This window comes from Eleutherodactylus coqui, chromosome 2 (genome assembly GCF_035609145.1).
Source record: "Eleutherodactylus coqui strain aEleCoq1 chromosome 2, aEleCoq1.hap1, whole genome shotgun sequence".
Lineage (NCBI taxonomy): Eukaryota > Metazoa > Chordata > Amphibia > Anura > Eleutherodactylidae > Eleutherodactylus > Eleutherodactylus coqui.
The window spans coordinates 107236258-107254070 of record NC_089838.1 but is presented as its reverse complement, the minus strand read 5'-3'; the positions used below and the strand labels follow the sequence as shown (position 1 = coordinate 107254070).

General features: G+C 44.9%; 1 protein-coding gene across 3 annotated transcripts in view; it reads right to left on the bottom strand.

The window, feature by feature from the left end:
* SLC26A2 (solute carrier family 26 member 2) overlaps window positions 1–16417 on the bottom strand; it is a 40560-nt gene extending 24143 nt beyond the window's left edge. Inside the window, exons 1-2 of one of the 3 annotated variants that reach the window (XM_066591314.1) lie at window positions 16333–16404; window positions 11480–11636 (exon numbers count right to left, since the gene is read on the bottom strand). The gene's annotated coding sequence lies outside the window, so the exon portion shown is untranslated. Of the gene's footprint in view, window positions 1–8234; window positions 8415–11479; window positions 11637–16332 lie in introns of those variants that run through there. The other 2 variants (XM_066591313.1, XM_066591315.1) reach the window with 2 other exon arrangements.
* Window positions 16418–17813: the final 1396 nt, after the last annotated feature.

Genomic DNA, 17813 nt, shown 5'->3' with positions numbered 1-17813 from the left:
CATGCAGAATTGACAAACTTTACCGTATACCATCCATTATACTTGATTTTGTATGAAGGAATTAGTAGTGCACTTATGTAATGAGTAGAGCAGTATACAGTACATTTACATATATTGGGGCAGATTAACTAATACATTCTAATAGTCAGACAGTGAAAAATTAGGCTAACTTCACAACGGTGAGCGCGATATGGGGCCGGGAATTCCGCCCAATATCGCACTCGCCGCCCATGTGAAATCCCCATGGATACAAAGCGCATTCAAGGCAAAACAGCCTCGCATTAATTAAGGGATGAAGAGATCCCCCTGCGTGGCTCCCACAGCCGCGGCAAAGGATTGTGGCGTTTCTCACATAGCTTTTAAAGGGGCCGGCGATGCTGCCGCTGGCCCCATTGAAAAGAATGGGCGCTACGATGTGAGATGACGCAGTAAGCTATAGCATGCCGCAATTTGCTTCCCGCATAGCATAGCATAGCTTCATGGTGCCATGCAGGAAAACATCGCTTATGTGCATGCCCCATTCACAAGATTGGGTTCATATTTGTGCAAGATTTGTGCACCTCACAATGCTTAAATCTTGCCCAATTTTATCGCCTGTCTGAAGCGGGCCTTAGGGTGCCTACCCACTAGAGTTTTTTTTTCCCTGCGAAATTTGCAGCATTTTTTTCTCTGCAGGGGTCTATGGGACTTGTAATGTTAAAATCGTGATTGCGCAAAATCGCAATTTACGATGATTTTGCGGTAAATTGCGATTTTGCGTGATCGCGATTTTAACATTACAAGTCCCATAGACCCCTGCAGAAAAAAAAATGCTGCAAATTTCGCAGGGAAAAAAAGACACTAGTGGGTAGGCACCCTTAGGCTGGGTTTACACGGGACTGAAATCCCACGGAAATCTAGCGGAATGACCACACGGAAATACCATGAGATTTCCGCAAGAGAAATGCAAGGCCGTGGGTTTTGGAGCGGCTTCACCATCTGCATGCCACTGCAGCCATCTCTCCCCAAAGAGATAGGAGGCGCTGCAAAAGCGGGGAAAGAATGGACATGCCACATCTTTGAATTCTGCACGGCATGTCAATTTCAGTGCGACTTGGCCGCAGCGTGTGGACGAGATTTTTATAAATCTCATCCACTTTGCTGGCTATTCCCGGGATAAAAAGTTGCAGGCGGACTTTCCATGCAGAAAGTCTGCATGGAAATTCCACGGCAATTACACCCCATGTGAAGTCCGCGTTAGGGTCCTCAATGCAAGTAAGTACACTAGGCAGGTTAGCGACCCCAGCTGCATCCATTCAGAAGTTACCAGCTCAGTGCTGCCAGCCTCTGTGTCTCACGTGGGTATTAGTTGATTTGAACTCTAATGCCACTTTCACACAGCTGAGAAACTTGCGTGAGATTTGTCCTATACATGAGCTGCATGTCCTATCTTTTTGTGTCCCTTGAAACGCATTGCCCATTGTTTTCAATGGGACAGTAAAACGCATTGCATGGAGTGTGATGCGAGGTTCCCCATATAAAATAGTAGAAAACACTTACTGATCCTCTAACGTAAGGATCACTACTAGAGATGAGCGAGTATACTCGCTAACGCTAACTACTCGAGTGAGTAGTGCCTTAGCCGAGTATCTCCCTGCTCGTCTCTAAAGATTCGGGGGCCGGCGCGGGTGACAGGTGAGTTGCAGCGGTGAGCAGGGGGGAGCGGGGGGAGAGAGTGAGAGAGAGATCTCCCTTCCGTTCCTCCCCGCTCTCCCCTGCAGCTTCCCGCCCCCCGCCGGCACCCGAATCTTTACAGACGAGCGGGAGGATACTCGGCTAAGGCACTACTCGCTTGAGTAGTTAGCCTTAGCGAGTATACTCGCTCATCTCTAATCACTACTTCATAGAATTGATGGGCGTTTTTGACAGAAAAATGCCTCACATTGGCATGAAAGTGCACGCTGGTCAGCATGATATCGGTCTGAGATCACACTCGCCTGTGTGTAGGTAGCCTAAGGGTATGTTCACATAGCAAAATATCTATATGTGCGAATTTCGGCTCTAAAAATTTCGGTAAAATGCGGCTTTCTGTCACGGCTTTTGCAGTAGATCCCTGAGAATGGGCAAAATCCACATGCAGAATTCCAATGCATTTCGTTAGTGCTTGTGTATTTAATGTGTGGTCCAAGACAACTCTTCTTATGCCAATATCGCCTAGAGACGCCTAAAAGATTGGACACCCCTGCTGTAAACTATTCACTCTCCTTCCCCTCAATCTCCAGCGCAAGTGTGAAACTAACCTAATATTGACCTTCTAGAAGATGACTCCATACATCTTTTGAAAGAGACAAAATAGCCACAAAGGGGCATATAGCCTGTAAGTGCACCTCCACGCAAAACTGCTAATAAGAATTTATGCTAATGTTTTTCAACAAGAAAAAACCTTTTTCCTGCACAAACTACTCTACTGCATAGGCACAGACAAGTCAATGGTATAGTACACCACTGATTGCGGGAGCGAAACACTTAGGGCTAATGCCAACGGCCGGATTCCTAATAGCTCAATGTTCACGCTGCGGAATTCCGCAGTGTGAAATAAACCATTCTAAATGCTGCAGTAATACGGCTTCCATTGTAGTCAATGTAGTCAGGATGATCCCTTGCTTCCATTGTAGTCAATGGAAGCCGGCCGTCACACTATACTTCTGCTGTAGCACAACATAAGTATTGCGTGAATGCGTGTCCTGACCACCGCCGGCTGTGCCATCTGACACTGCCAGCGCGTCATGCACTGTACTGCACATGTGTCCAGCCCTCCATGCGGGATGCACCCGGAGGATTCGGAGTGGTAACTATGAGGGTTTTGAGGGGGGTGCCGTGGTGGACTCCGCTGCGATATTCCGCTGGCACAGTCCGTCACGGCCGTGGGCATGGATAGTATTCTACAAGATTCCTACAAATAAATATAATGCTTTAATGTGGGAAGCGCAACTTGTAGTGAATGTTTACCTTTATAGTAAGGCTGAATCGGGCCAAGAGCCTCTGGGTCCAGAAACAATCTGCAGAACAGCTTACAGACATGATGGTGGCGTTCTTGTCCCAGCTTACATGGTTTGTTTCATCTCATAACTTTAATTACTTCTACTGCATGCATATGATTATACTCCAAATATTACACTTGTTATCCACCTTGTTCTGTTTGTTAGTGCAAGAATGTTTGATTACACAACAATGGCTCATAGGGATTCATGTTGCTTCTACCTGTACTAAATACACAATACTACAGATGTATTACAGCTAAGAAGAAGCAAATATTGTGAACACACAGTAAGGCCGGTTTCACATGGGCCATAAAATCATGCAATTTTAGCTCCATGCGAGAGTGAGTAAAAATGCAGAATTATCAAACCAATGATCTTCAATGGTTTCCTACATATTTGCAAAGTTTTCACTCGTGATGTTAAAATAAAAAAATTAAAAATTATAGCATGTTCTATCTTTCTTCATTTCGCAATTTTTCTTTTTTTTATCCTCCATGTTTCCCTATGCAGCCTTCTTTTATCACATCGCAACGCACGAACGTGTGATTTTCCTGCGGTGTGCGTTTAACATGAGAAAGCCCTATTGACTTTCGCGCTAAAGAATCATGGCAAGATTGTATGAGAAAATCTCAAGTGGCGGCCATGTTTTTGCAAGAAGGAGCGGCGCTGACGCTCAAAAGTCGCAGGAAAAAGATTTTGATGCAATTTTCCCACAACCATATTGTGTAAAGCTACCCTAACGTATGCTGCATGCCACAGTCATATTACCAATAGTGCTGTCAGAGGCATTCCATGGCCCCAGGAGAGAATATCGGGGCCTGTTTAAGAAGCACGGGATGCCAGAATTCTGGCATTCAAAAGTCATAGTTTTGGGACACATGCCGAAACTGGAACTTCTTGGGCACTCAAACTTTTAGGGGTGTGGCCAAGAACAGTCCGTCATATTTACTATAATCTACTCAAGAAATTGGTGAAGATTATAGCAAAAACCTACTCCAACTCGTAGCTGGTGTAGGCGCAGAACAGAAGTGCAACCAAATGAGACAAACTGATTTAAAAGATTTGAGCCTTGTACCCAGATGAATACTCTGAGACCAGCTTAGGAAATGCCTGTCTAAGTAGACTCCAAGAAAAGTACTGATGAGTCTTTAATATGGACTACAGGGACTTTGTGTGCCACACATTTACACGGTGCTATGTAATTAGCGCTAAGCATCATACATGTACAGCATGGCTATAGGATGTGGCCTCAGGAGCGGAGCCTGCACCATCTGCAGCAGGTGTCAGCTATATATTATCTGGGATAGAACTCTGATCCCAGCTGTTTAACCCTTTAGATACTATACAGACAACAGTGGCCTGCATTTAATTGGTTAGACAGACAAGTTCGCTCTGTTAGCCTATCTACACTGCCGCAGTGCAGGCCCCAGGTCTGCCATCTTTGTACTCCTATTAAGCCATGAGAGAGGCAGTGCCTAACAAAATGTCTCCAATGGAGAATTATTCCAGTGCAATATATATGCATCAAGTCCCTTCAAGATGTTTTTAAAAAGTAAAATAAAATGTTTCAAAAATAAAAAAAACAAATAAAAGACACAATACAAATAACCTTTAAAAGTATATCCCACCTCCCCAAAAAAGACAAGGCTTAATTCACATAACTGTTATAATCTTCATTATATTAATTAATCCACTGTCGGAGCAGAGCAATAAAAGTGATGGTGGTGCTGGATCTCTCACATCCCAGTCACCAGCGGCACCAGATTCAATTTACTGTAACAGGAATCCATCAGCTGTCCGTCATTTTATCAGAAACAACAACACTCTGTACAGCACAATTGTTTCTTATCATTTCCATAATCTGCGACAAGGGCTTCTAACACAACCTTCGATACAGATGTGAATGAGGCCCAAAAAGTGATGAGAAAATCGTATGCAACCCAGAAGGGTGCCGATGGAAACTGCAGCTAGTCCCACTAAAAGTAAGCCTGCAAAGAGCTCCATCGACAGAAAAATAAAAAAAAGTTGTGGCTAGAAATGTGGGGACACTCTTTTTCTTCAAACATAGCAAAACATACAAAACAAACTATCAAACTTTGGAATACTTGTAATTGTTCTGATTTGCAGCAGTGTTAAAAAATGCAAAGCTCCAATCTTTGTTTGGGATGGAAGAAAAGTCCTGCAGTTCAGTCTTTTTGTTTTTTCTGTCAAAAGGCCAAGAGGAACAGAGGCGAACTGAAATCAGTGGGGACTTTATAGGATACATTCTCTTCCCTCTTGCTACTCTAAAGACGAAACAGAGATACGAAGAAGTGAAAGCTGATGTGAACGTAGCCATAGGCCCAATGTCCATGGCACCCGCGGATATCTATAGTGGATGCACTGCAGATCATCTTTAAAACGATTTTTTAATGGCTTGCGGGTGATTGCAGATTGTGTGTTTTCATCTCCCATAGAGATGAACGGAGCCACATCTGCGATAAAATGGAGCATGTTGCAATTTTAGATCCGCGCGGGGCATCCACAAAGTACCTAAAAATCAAATTTGCAGGGCTAATTCAGTTGCGGACGCCCCATTGTTTCCTATGGGCGGCTGTGGATCCCCCGCGCAGGAGATCCGCGTGGATTTAATAAATCAAATCCACAGGTGAACATTGGGCCTTAAAGATGAAAATCTGGGTGCACTTAAGCGTGATTTTCTCTAGTGAAACACCACTGAGTGTCACGGTACTGTCGTAATGCGTGCTCAAGAGTGAGCCATTGTCCCGCGACTCCTGGAATGCAGTCTGACACCATTTTTCAAATTGTACACCAACAAGCAAATGGAAATATTACTTAATGTCCTATTTAGACGGGACAAGCTCTGCACGACTGCTAAGTTCGTTAGTGGTGGTGCAGAGCATTTACACTGACAGACTTCACCGCTGGATCGTGGGCTTCTATGTGAATGGCTGAGCGGGAGAGCATTTGCACGGAACGAGAAGTCAGCGATCCAGCGATAGTTTTTATCCTGACTAAAAGTCAGCGATAACGAGAAGTGAACAAATACTAAATATTTTTTGCCTTTACACTGGACAATTGTTGCTTAATTTCGTTTGTTTGAACGCGTTTTGAGCAATCACCCCGTGTAAATGGCCCATAAAGCCCTTTTTCACAGGCCGATGATTGGACACGAACATTCATGGACAATGTTTTTGCTTGTTTATTGGTCCTTGTAAATATGTCCCCAATCAGCCAACAAAGGAGCAAACGCTAATATATTAGGTGATTGGGCCGTTAATTTTCGTTTTCCATTAGCAGTGGACAGGACCCTATATTGCTTAGAACAAATATACATTAGGATGACATTATAGAAGCTTCCCCTGTCACTGGGATGTACAGTACAATCTTTGGCTCAAGAACCGCATTCATAGATTGTGCTGTGCAGATGGTTAATTTCCCTCTCAGCCTCCTCTGGGGAATCTGTGAAGCTTCATTACATGAATTATACCTGGAATAAGTACGTTTTATGCGTTTGTTCAAAAGAACAAAAAAAAAAGGTTTGGTACCGTGTTAGCCAGTAGGGCAAAATGTGATTGTTCTCAGTGAGAAAAACCAAGTAATCTTGTAGATATGATGCCTTTTAATGACTAACAAAAATACATGATGTTATGGTGAGCTTTCGGGTCTTCTATGGACCCTTCCTCAGGCTTATGAAACTTTCACAGTCTGAAGAAGGGTCCATGCAACACCTGAAAGCTCATAATAACATCATTTTTTTATAGCCAGTAAAAGGTATCATATCTACAAGATCACTTGGTTTCTCTCACTGAGAACGATCACATATGTTTCGTTATAATTTTGACTTTGTGCTGAGCTGGTGTGTCCAAAAATCTGCAGTTCAAAAAGTGGCACTTGTGAATATATCTTTGCATTGTGTAAATTTCCCCAACTTTCTCAGTGCCCCCATGGCAAATCTGCCAGGTAATGCTCTAGTATGCTGAATGTATCAAAGCATAATTAGGCAGATTTGTTCATTACAGCTCCACTCAGATTGTTACTTAGCTTTTCCAAGCTCCTGAGCCCACCCCATCCTTATTCTGTACATATACATCATTTCACAAGAAATGCTTTTCTTCCATGACATACATGTACAGCATGGAGCAAGAAGGGGTTATTATCTTACTACTCCACTATTGGCCCTCATATATAATCAATAAACCACATAATCTTAATTATATATTGGTTCTTCAGGGTGCCACGGTGTTGTTTAGTTGCTTAGTGATTTGAAAGGGTGCATTGATATGGAATGAGACAAAACTGTGGCAAAAAATGCACACTTTGTTTGGATGTGGTAAAACTGCATCACAAACAGTCCCATATGAATGAACGCTTAGACCACTAAAGAATAAAATATGGACTTCCTCTTCGACCATAGAACACCAAAAGGGGGACAACTACCCTAGACCCCCAAAGTTAGTGACAATTACCCCTCCACATCTTTAGACCACCAGGAAAGCTCTAATCTTTATGAAAAGTTTCCCTATTTTCTGTAGTCTAAATGTTCAGGAACGTCCGATAGTGAGATAAGGCTTTTAAAAAACTCTGAAAAATGTGGATATTTGAAATGTGAACAGCTTTATTATTTTCAAAACCTCCACGATTACTCTGCATTCAATATTGGGTCATTTTAGGAGTAACACTTCCCCATTATATTATTCCTAAATTACTTGCCCCAGCAAGCAGCCTTGGAAATTCCAAAGTACACAGGCTTACGTATTTACACATACAGTGTACATAGAGGCAAGTGTATTATTATGGAAAGATTAATATTTAATAAATAATAATGTAATCATAGAACTAAAAGATAAAAAATGGTGAAAAACGTACCTGTGAAAAATCACAGAAACACTACAAACACAGCACAAGTCAAAACATGTTTCCACGTAAAATGTGTTACATGCCAGTCATAAAACACAAAATAATAAACACATATTTCAATTACACTAGTAAAAATAAAGTGGAGCTAACCTTGCAGAGCATAAGGCTTCATCCAGCTACTGCATTGTAAAAGTAGAAACGTTAAGAACACTATGGCAAAAGGCAAAAAAAATATATATATATATATCTTTGGGCCGCTTTCAGACAGGCGTATTATAACACGGTTGTAGTATAAATCAGTATTACGGACGAGTTACAGATGACATCAATTTAGCAAAAAATGGTTGAACTCACCTTTAATAGACATCTAATATCACTAGTATATGGACAGCTTCATTTACAAACTCCTGTTTCTATCACAATTCCTAAAAATGAGGAACTCTGTACAAGACGGACACAGGACTGAACAAGTCCCACGTGTCTTGTAGCCAATGAGCTGAAAACATGCTGCTGACTTTTGGGGTTTCTTCCTGTTTATGTCTACAGATGTTATTATAGCTTGAGTCTTGTAATCTAAATCTCACTGGCAGAGTTGTCTAACTGGCCTCTAAAGTGCAACGTTAGTTGTCTACCCCTGTAATTGTCTGAAGTTGTCCAAGTAAGGCAGAAGTCCTTACTGCCCTGAGGAAGAACCTGATCACATGCAGTAACAAGTTTCAGATCCCAAGGACCTAAATTAGTTGCAGACTCCATACCCCTAAATATTTTCAAGCCACCTATATTTAAGGGGTTGTACCAGAATTGCAAATAACTTGCTGATCGTGAGGGTCTCAGCAGGACACCCTTGTACCCCTGAATAGCAGACCCTAAGGCCCCCTGTCCATGGCCGTGAGGGAATGTTGCTAGCGATATTCTGCTGCGGGGGGGGGGGGGGGGGGGGAGGGAGGAGCACTGACAGCTCTCCACGATGAGACTATCTAATAAATAGGCTCACCACGGAGAATTGCGGCAAATCACAGCATGCTGCGATTTCACTCCTGCGAGCGGAGAATCACTATGATTGTGTGACTGAGCCCTTACAAATAAAATTCTAATTAGGAACCAGAGCTATCTGAATACAGTTTACTTGGAAATGCTTGATGTCAAAATGTCTTCATTTTCTATCCCCCCACTAGTGGGAAACCTGCATATGACATGATATTGGGCATGTCTACCCTTCAGATGGCATGTTTGATGAGATATGTCCCCACTGTGACTTTAGAGCCTCAGCAGCTTTCAGATCAAAGTGCTACTTGTGGATTAGGGCGACATTCTGTCTTAGGTATACAAGTATGAAATAAACTATATTGGAACTTCTCCCTTTCAATGAGGTTTCAGCTTAAGAAGTTGAACACTAGTGTTCTGGGTAAAATATATTCTACGCAGGCCTTATTCACATGAGTTTATTTACACGGCTAATTTAGCCACAATAAAAAAAATCACGACCATGTAAAGCACTGGATGCCAATGCATTCACTCCATTGGGGATTATTAGCCGCGTAAAAACATCCAGCGAAGATAGGGCCCCGGCAGCCAAATACGCTGGCGATCATGCGATCGCCGGGTGCCCCCTGGCACAGCAGGGCTGCGGGGTCTTGGCAGACCCTGATCAGCTCTGCCAGTAACTACTGTCACTACAGGGGGATATTTCCCCTGTAATTGGGGCTCCCATGGATGCTTCAGCTACAGTGGAAAAGTGTATAATTTAAAAAAAAAAAAAAAAAGACTGTGAATGACCCTTAGAGGTCTTATATGACGCCATGGGGTCATAGATGGAAAAAAAAATTATTACAAAAATAAGAAAAAAAGGTTACAGAATAAAATAAAATATAAAAAAAGAAAATGACCCAAAGCAGACGCCGTATGCGCCCTGTAATCCGAAACCATACATACTATATATCAAAATGTCTGAAACAAAATGAGGAACCCGTTCCCGTACATTGTTTTAGTGTAAATATACTAATTAAAAAAAAACTATAAAATGTTTTTTTTTAAAAAAACAACTTGTTTTTTTGCTTTTTGCATCCAATAAAACTAAAAAAATTAGTGAGAAAATATATTTAAAAAGTAGCCCTATATGTTACGGGGAAAAAACACAGCAAAAATAATTTTGGTAGCTGAAGGAAAAAAGGTAGGCAGTAAAACCACCATATGGCTAAAATCTAGAGATGAGCGAGCGTACTCGAGCGAGTATCGCCATTTTCAAGTACATGCCTGCCCGTCTGAAAAGATTCAGGGGCCGGCAGGGGTGAGTTACGGGAGTGAACAGGCGGGAGAGAGAGAGATCTCCCCCCCCCCCCCCCTCATTCACCCGCTCTCCCCCGCCGGCCCTCGAATCTTTTTGGGCAAGTGGGCATGTACTCGAAAACGCCCATACTCGCTCGAGTAATTTCTCTCTTTCTCTCCCCCCCACTCCCCTCTGCAACCTCCTACTCACCCCCCAAATCTTTTCACCTGAGTAGTCAGTTACTCGAAAATAGCGATGCTCAATTGTGAAATCGCCCTTAACGAGTACATTCGCTCATCTCTAGACTAGAACCCACGGATTTCAACGGTTACTTTCTCAGGAACTTTTTTGTGTGTGCATTCACTTTGTGCAAAAAAGTAGGACCTGCTCTATTTTCCTGGTCCGCAAATACGCAGTCAATACCCACGCAAATGCGCAATATTCTGCATAAAACCGCAGGGGGAAAAACACATCTAGACCTCAGTAGGTTAAACCGCCTTTTAAATCAGGCTGGGGGTGTTTTGTGCATGAATGTGAACATGCCATGCGTGTGCAAAAAACACAGTACAATGTGCCCATACGTGAGCAAATACGGTGCGCCGAGGCAAGCATACGGTTGTCTGAAGCCGCCTCCTTCACATGAGCATATGCGCAATTGCGCACACTTCAGCGCAGTATATTTGGACTTTGAATGAGGTAGATTGCGTGCATGTCTGCGCATTGTACTGTACTTTTGATGCAAGGCAGGCTTTTTTTGCGTGCACGGGACAAGTTAAATGTGCATTCTCGTACACGTCAGGACTTACAATGTCTCTGTCCTCAACAAAGCAGAAAACTAGCAGAATTCAGCAGGATTGGAACATTAATAACTTCAGCTCGTTAGGTGGAAAAGGTTTACGAATCTGAACGCTCTTATTAGGCTACATTCACAAATATGAAGTCCGTTATTTAGAATTGACTTATTCACATGAGTGACTTTGATTCCCTTGCAGCGATGCAGCCAGGATGACACTCGTAGCACGTTCAATCTTTTTGTGTTCCCGCGCAACGCCTCGCTTATTGGTTTTAATGGGACCTTTAAAGGCATCACATGGCTCTCACATGCCGTGCAAGGTGCAAGAAAGTGTGATGTGATGTTTCCCATTGAAGTCTATGGGAAACATTTGCGATCCTCGAAGACGTATGAAAAGTGCGCCTGAGGATCGCAATTTCACAGAAGCACTGTGAGTCGTTTTTGAATGAAAAACGCACATTGGCAAGTGCGATGTCGGCAATTTTTTCAGCCCGAGATCGCGCTCGCCCGTGTGAAGTTAGCCTTACTCGGCAGTCTTACCTGAGGAGATGCTGAACAGCATGTTATTTGCTTGTGACAATGTCTTCATCTGACAAGTGTGAGAGGTGCATCTGGTGAGCCGCCTTGTAGACACAACCTCATGGCGTCATCAGTCAGCAACCGATGGGAATCCTGGCCTGTTCTCAGAATTCAAGGTCTGTTTGGTTGAGATAATATGTATCAGCTCCGCTGCCTAGACTGACCTCGGGGTTCTCTCTGTGGTTGGTGATGTGCTGACTGTATCATTTGGACAAAGACACTTTTTTTAAGTTAAAAAACCAACTTTTCTGAAAAGTCCCTGCATCTTATGGTCTACAGCAGAGGTGCCCGTGTCCATACGGTTAGTCAGTGATTTCGTTGGTGCAGAACTGAGAAGCAACAACGGCCTGGACGCAGCGGCGCTGGAACAAAGATAGAATAAACAGGGGAGATGTGCTTGTTTTAATATTCTAAAACGACCTTTGGCTTTAATTACATTTCTGAGGGTTTAGGAAAACCCCATTTTTAGATGATACTTTTTTACCTAAGGCCTCATTCACACGAGCGCAGCGATCTTACGCCAAAAATCACATGAGTGGTAAAATGCTGCGACCAATTTGTGGCTAAATCTCGTGTATTCTCGTCTATTCACACGTCCGGGTGCGGGTATATACGCCGCAGCCCGGAATTCCTTCAGCAAGCATAAACGCTCAACATGGCTTCTATTGGTTAAATAGAGCCAGCTGACATGTTTTAGTAGTCCTAGCTGCTGCTAAACTCCATCGCCCTCCCTTTGCCGGAAGCTCCCATAGAAGCCTATGGGAGCCGCCAGCTGATCACGGCCATAAAATAGGGCAAGACTTATCTTTTCCGCTCTTGTCAAAACATTGGCCGGTGTATTTGGCCATCGATGTCATATCTTCGTCAGCCGGGCGTTTTTAAAACACATCCGGGTTCCTCAGCAAATACCACCCATATCATACTAAATACCATAGCAAATACCACCCATAGCATAAAAACGGATTTTTCATGGACATGAGCGGAAAAAAATGGAATGTCACTGCACAAACGGCTTCCATTGAAGTCACTAAAAGACGTCCAACGCCTTTCCCATCCGCAAAGTCAATGCCACGGGAAAAGGAGGAGTTAAAAAAAATCTGTACTGCGCATGTCTGACGGCGAGCCATGCGGGCCATCCGTAGCATAGAGAAGCAGGAGAATAACAGGTACCCAGGGTTGTCGTCCGCGGTCAGGGCCGGATTCTGCGTGGGATTCCGCAGCTTGAACCCCGACGTGCCATGTGCATGAGGCATTAGGCGACTTTGCATCGAACACTGATTATTAGCAAATAATTGCATGAAAATTCAAATTTACAAGTAAAATGTGTAGTTACAGGGGTGCTCCTGATATAGTATCTCATTCCCATTCACATGAATGGGGCGAAGCGGCTCTTGGGCCATGTGACTAATGAACGTGACATTACAGCCCGAGGAGATGCTGCAGTGCTCACCAACAGCCTCTTCAATCAACAGATCAGTAGGGGAGTAGACCCCCAATTATCTGATAGTGATGACCTATCCTAAGGATCCATCATTAATATTAAAATCCCAGAAACCCCTTTAGGGTGCGTTCATGCATTGTGGAAATGCTGCGGTTTTTCCGTAAGAAAAAACACTTACTATTAAAGTGAATGGGAATAAAGCAAATCCTGTTCATGTAAAGGAAAAATGCTGTAGGTTTTTTGCTGTAACTGTACTGTAACTCTAACCTGTGGATTGGTAATTCCAAATTTAGGGCGCATTCAGACGACCGTATATCGGCCGGGTTTTCACGCCCAGCCGATATATGGCGTCTCTCTCTGCAGGGGGAGGAGGCTGGAAGAGCCGGGAGCAGTGCTCTGAGCTCCCACCACCTCTATGCCTCCTCTCCGACCCCCGCCACATTTTGCAATGAGAGGAGGCGGAACGGGGGTGGGGCTAAGTTTTTTTTGTAATTAGCTCCACCCCCATCCCACCTCTCCTCATTGAAAATAGTGCAGGGGGGTGGAGAGGAGGCAGAGAGGGGGCGGGAGCTCAGAGCACTGCTCCCAACTCTTCCAGCCTCCTTCCCCTGCAGAGAGAGACGCTGTATATCGGCTGGTCGTGAAAACCCGGCCGATATACGGTCGTCTGAATGCACCCTTAGGGCGCCCACCCACTGGCGATTTTTTTTCCCTGCGAAATTCGCAGCATTTTTTTCTCTGCAGGGGTCTATGGGACTTGTAATGTTAAAATCGCGATCGCGCAAAATCGCGATTTCGCGGTAAATTGCGATTTTGCGCGATCGCGATTTTAACATTACAAGTCCCATAGACCCCTGCAGAGAAAAAAATGCTGCGAATTTCACAGGGAAAAAAAATCGCCAGTGGGTGGGCGCCCTTATAGAGTATTTTAATGTAGTGTGACTTAAAAAAATAAAATACCTTTAAAAACCTTTGCTTTTTGTCGCCAACTTTTGATGCCCCCATAACTTTTTTATTTCTGTCTTCGATCGGCTTGTGCGTGGGCTTTTTAGTTTTTATTAATATCACATACAACTATTTGGCTGCTTTTTATTAAATTATTTCTTGGATATGCGCAATTCCGGCATTGCATTCACCATGCAGGATTAATGATGTGATATTTAATGATCTGGAATTTTGTGAATGCAGCGATACCAATTTTTTTTTTTTTTTTTTTATTTTGTTGAGACAATTGTGAAAGGCAGAGTTTTAAACCTTAATATTTTATTGACTAATCAGAGAAACTTTATTTAACACGTTTATATTTTTCTTTAGTTCTCACAAGGGACTTGAACTTGCGATCATTTGATTGCTCACACAGCATAATGCAATACCACAATACTGCATTACACTGTATCTTAACAGGCAGTCTATCATGCCTATCATGCCACTGGCAAGTCTGATAGGCAATCATCAGGCACCCAGCAGCCTGGAATGAACACAGTGCCGCTGGCCACTTCCGCATCAGCTGATCAGCAGCGTTGTGCCCATTAGAGCCCGCTAGGTGCCTGATGAAGGAAGCGCAGAGAGCGTGAAGACTTCAGAGGTGAGGAGGAGTGTGGTATCTTCTGCAATCAGCTGCAGAAGCGCAGCTGATTTCGAGTCAAAATCTGCACCAATATGGTGGATTTTGACTGTTGTGAATGCGAAAATGTTGCAAAATTAGCGACAAGAATTTTCTGTGCTGCGGCAGCACTTCTGTTCCGTGTCCGGTTGTTACCTGCAGGTCAATGGGGAATTATGAAACACACTACAAACAGTACTGTATGAGGCCAGCTGCACACAGGGATATTTGCATTGCGAAATCCAGAGCGGGCATCCGCCCCCAAGTTCCACAGCAAATACCTTGCCATGCATGCCATGGAAAAGCGCTGTTTCCTGCACACGAGCAGAAATCAATAGCAATTTTCCACTCATGGAGAAAAAATCGCAGCATGTTCTACTTTTGTGCGGTGTCTGCATGGGCAGTTTCCATTGAAGTCACTGAAAGCCGTCCGACCAGCGGCCAGTCCGCAATTAAAATTGCAGACAGGTTGCGGATTCCACGTCATCACCTAGCGACAGCGCGGGAAAATCTGTACTGCGCATATCCAATGGCGAGCCATCCGGACCATATGCAGCACTGATAAGAAGAAAAGAAGGCAGGTACATGGGTTCACCGGCCGGGCACAGGGTCAGATTCCCGAATCCGACCCGGTCGTGTGCAGCCGGCCTTAGGCCCCATGATCATGCGTGGATTTGAATTGCGGAATGATTCGCAGTTCAAGCCGCCCATAGAGAAGCATGGGTGCCCGCAGCTGAATTAAAGCATGCGGATTGGATTTGCGGATCTCTGGATGTAGAAATCAAACCGCAGCATGCTCCACTTCAGCAGGGTTTCCACACGGATGGCTTCAGAGGCGTAACTTGAAGCTCCCGGGCCCCGATGCAAAACTTGGGCCCCCAACTATAATACTTTACTCACAGTACTGGGCTTCCTATATGGAGAGGAGAGGCCTTATGGGCCCCCTAAGGCTCCTGGGCCCGGGTGCAACCGCATCCCCTACATCCTCTATAGTTACGCCCCTGGATGGCTTCCATTGAGGTCTATGGAAGTTGTCTGATCCGCGGCCCTCATGCAGCTGACACGCCAGACGGGCCACGGATTCCACGAGAAAGCAAGAGTTTGAGAAAAAAAATGTATAGCCGGCACTTCCGCAGCACAGAAAAAGGAAGACCCGGAGGGGTAAGCAGGGTCGCCGGGTCAGATTCTGCTGCTGCAGACCCGCTCGTGTGTAGCCAGCCTTACTTTGAGGCACTTTTTCTGCACTTTAGATGTTTTCTTGGTACATGGAGTCTTTCCCAAGTCATAATATGCTCTAGATATGGGGTTTCTTCTTTCCTGACATTTCCCTATACACTACTGGGTAGGTTAAACAAAAAGATCTTCAAAAAGCACCACAAAGACTGTGTGCCCACAGTACCACAAGACGTCTTGCAAGAAAAAAGTAAAGTATTGTGGATTTCATGGCGTCTTTTACAAGCTAGAAACAGAATGCCACAAAAAGTCCGTGAAGGAAGTTTTCCAACAACTCTACAGACAAGGACGGGCTGCCAGCAGGAGGCTACATAGAACACATATAGGTATAGTAGCTGAGTGCCACTTAGTAGACGGTGTTAGCCTCCTGGTACCTGTGTGTGCTGGCAGTGCCCGTCAGTCAGCAGTCTCCGCCTCCCGCTGCCCCATGTGTGACAGGACGGCACAGTGTCAGTAAGTTGGGGAAGTTCCTGCCCGGCTCCCCTCACACACGGGGCAGCACTGGCATGTGCCCTCCCGCTTACAACTGGTACTCACCGGGCTCCCGGCTCGGGCACAGTGGCATGAGAGGGCTGCTGTGGCCCTGGTGAGGAGGTAACAGCTGTCATGGGGCTGCGCTGCAGGCAGGGGGCGGGAAGCTTCCTCAACAAGTGAGGAGAAACTACACCCACATGGGGCGGAGATGGCATCGTGTGAGCTGCCAGGCGCTCGGTGCTTCACAATGGAGCCAATTCACTGCTGACGGGTCGGTGTGGTGGCACAGCCCGAAGGCTGGCATGTTCTGGAGGGTGCCAGGCTGACGTGTCCTTGCAAGACATGGCTGCTGGGTCACTACTAACAGCGCCTGTGGAGCCCTGAGGGGAGTCAGAAGCATGCTGAAAGCAGGAATGGCATCCAGGAGTGATGGGTTCATTGATTAGGTTGTTTTTCTTTTTTGGAGGTGCCACATAGACTTCTGCCCGCTCCAGCCGGACCCAAAGCGTTGCCATGCAGAAAACCTGGGGCTTTTAGATGGAGCGATATCGTTCAAATAATCTTTTAAACGCGCGAACGTGAACGATAATCATTCGGTATGAACGGGAGCCAACGGCTGAGCAATCAACGATAATTAGCATTCGCCTTTCACTCGTTCATTTTATGCTGACGTAAAAATCATGGTTGGTGCCATCACTAAGCTTTCAGTTTAAGCAGCGCTCATTCGGTTCTTAGGCCTCTTTCACACAAGCGTCATCTTAGCACTCCGATAGCCGCGATTAACCTGATCACTTAATCACGTGAATGACGAATAGCCGCGACTAAGTCTACGAATTTACCTGGCTGTCTGCGACGTCTTGCAGTGCTCTGACGCCCTGAAATCCCTCGGCCGCCAGAACAATGAAAGGTATCTCTGTGGGAATTAAGGGAATCCCCCGCTTCATCCCCGCCACAGGGATCTCCCTTTGCCATCCAGCTCACATAGTCTCCCATAGGAGTCTATGGAGCCGTCGGCTTTGTGCTGACGAAGAGAAATCATTTTTTGGGGCACGTCAAAAAACTGTTTATCTGAAAGAACCCATAGGAGACCACAGGTTCTTTTAGAGGCGATTTTCTTTTTTTTTTTTTCATGCACTTACTCTGCGCCAAAATGGCGCTCGTGTGAATGAGGCCTTGTACAGCGAATGTGAATGGCTGAACAGTTTCTCGTTTGACGGCGCCAACGATGTATCTGCCTTTATAAACAGGCTGCCCGAGCGAATGAGTTAGCGATGACGTAATTCGTTCATTCAAATGATAAATTGGCTCGTCTAAAAGGACCCTGAGACTAACTTTACATGGGTGAGCGCGATATCGGACAATGAATCCCGCCCACATATCGCGCTCCCCACCATGTGACATCCCTAGGGATGTGGGGCGTTTGCATGGCAAAACAGACTGGCATCGCCTCCGTCACAGGAGAGCAGAGTCTCTCCCATTGCTTTCAGTGGGCAATGCGAGATCACGCAGCCAGATAGGACGTGCCGCGGTTTGTTTCCTGCTAC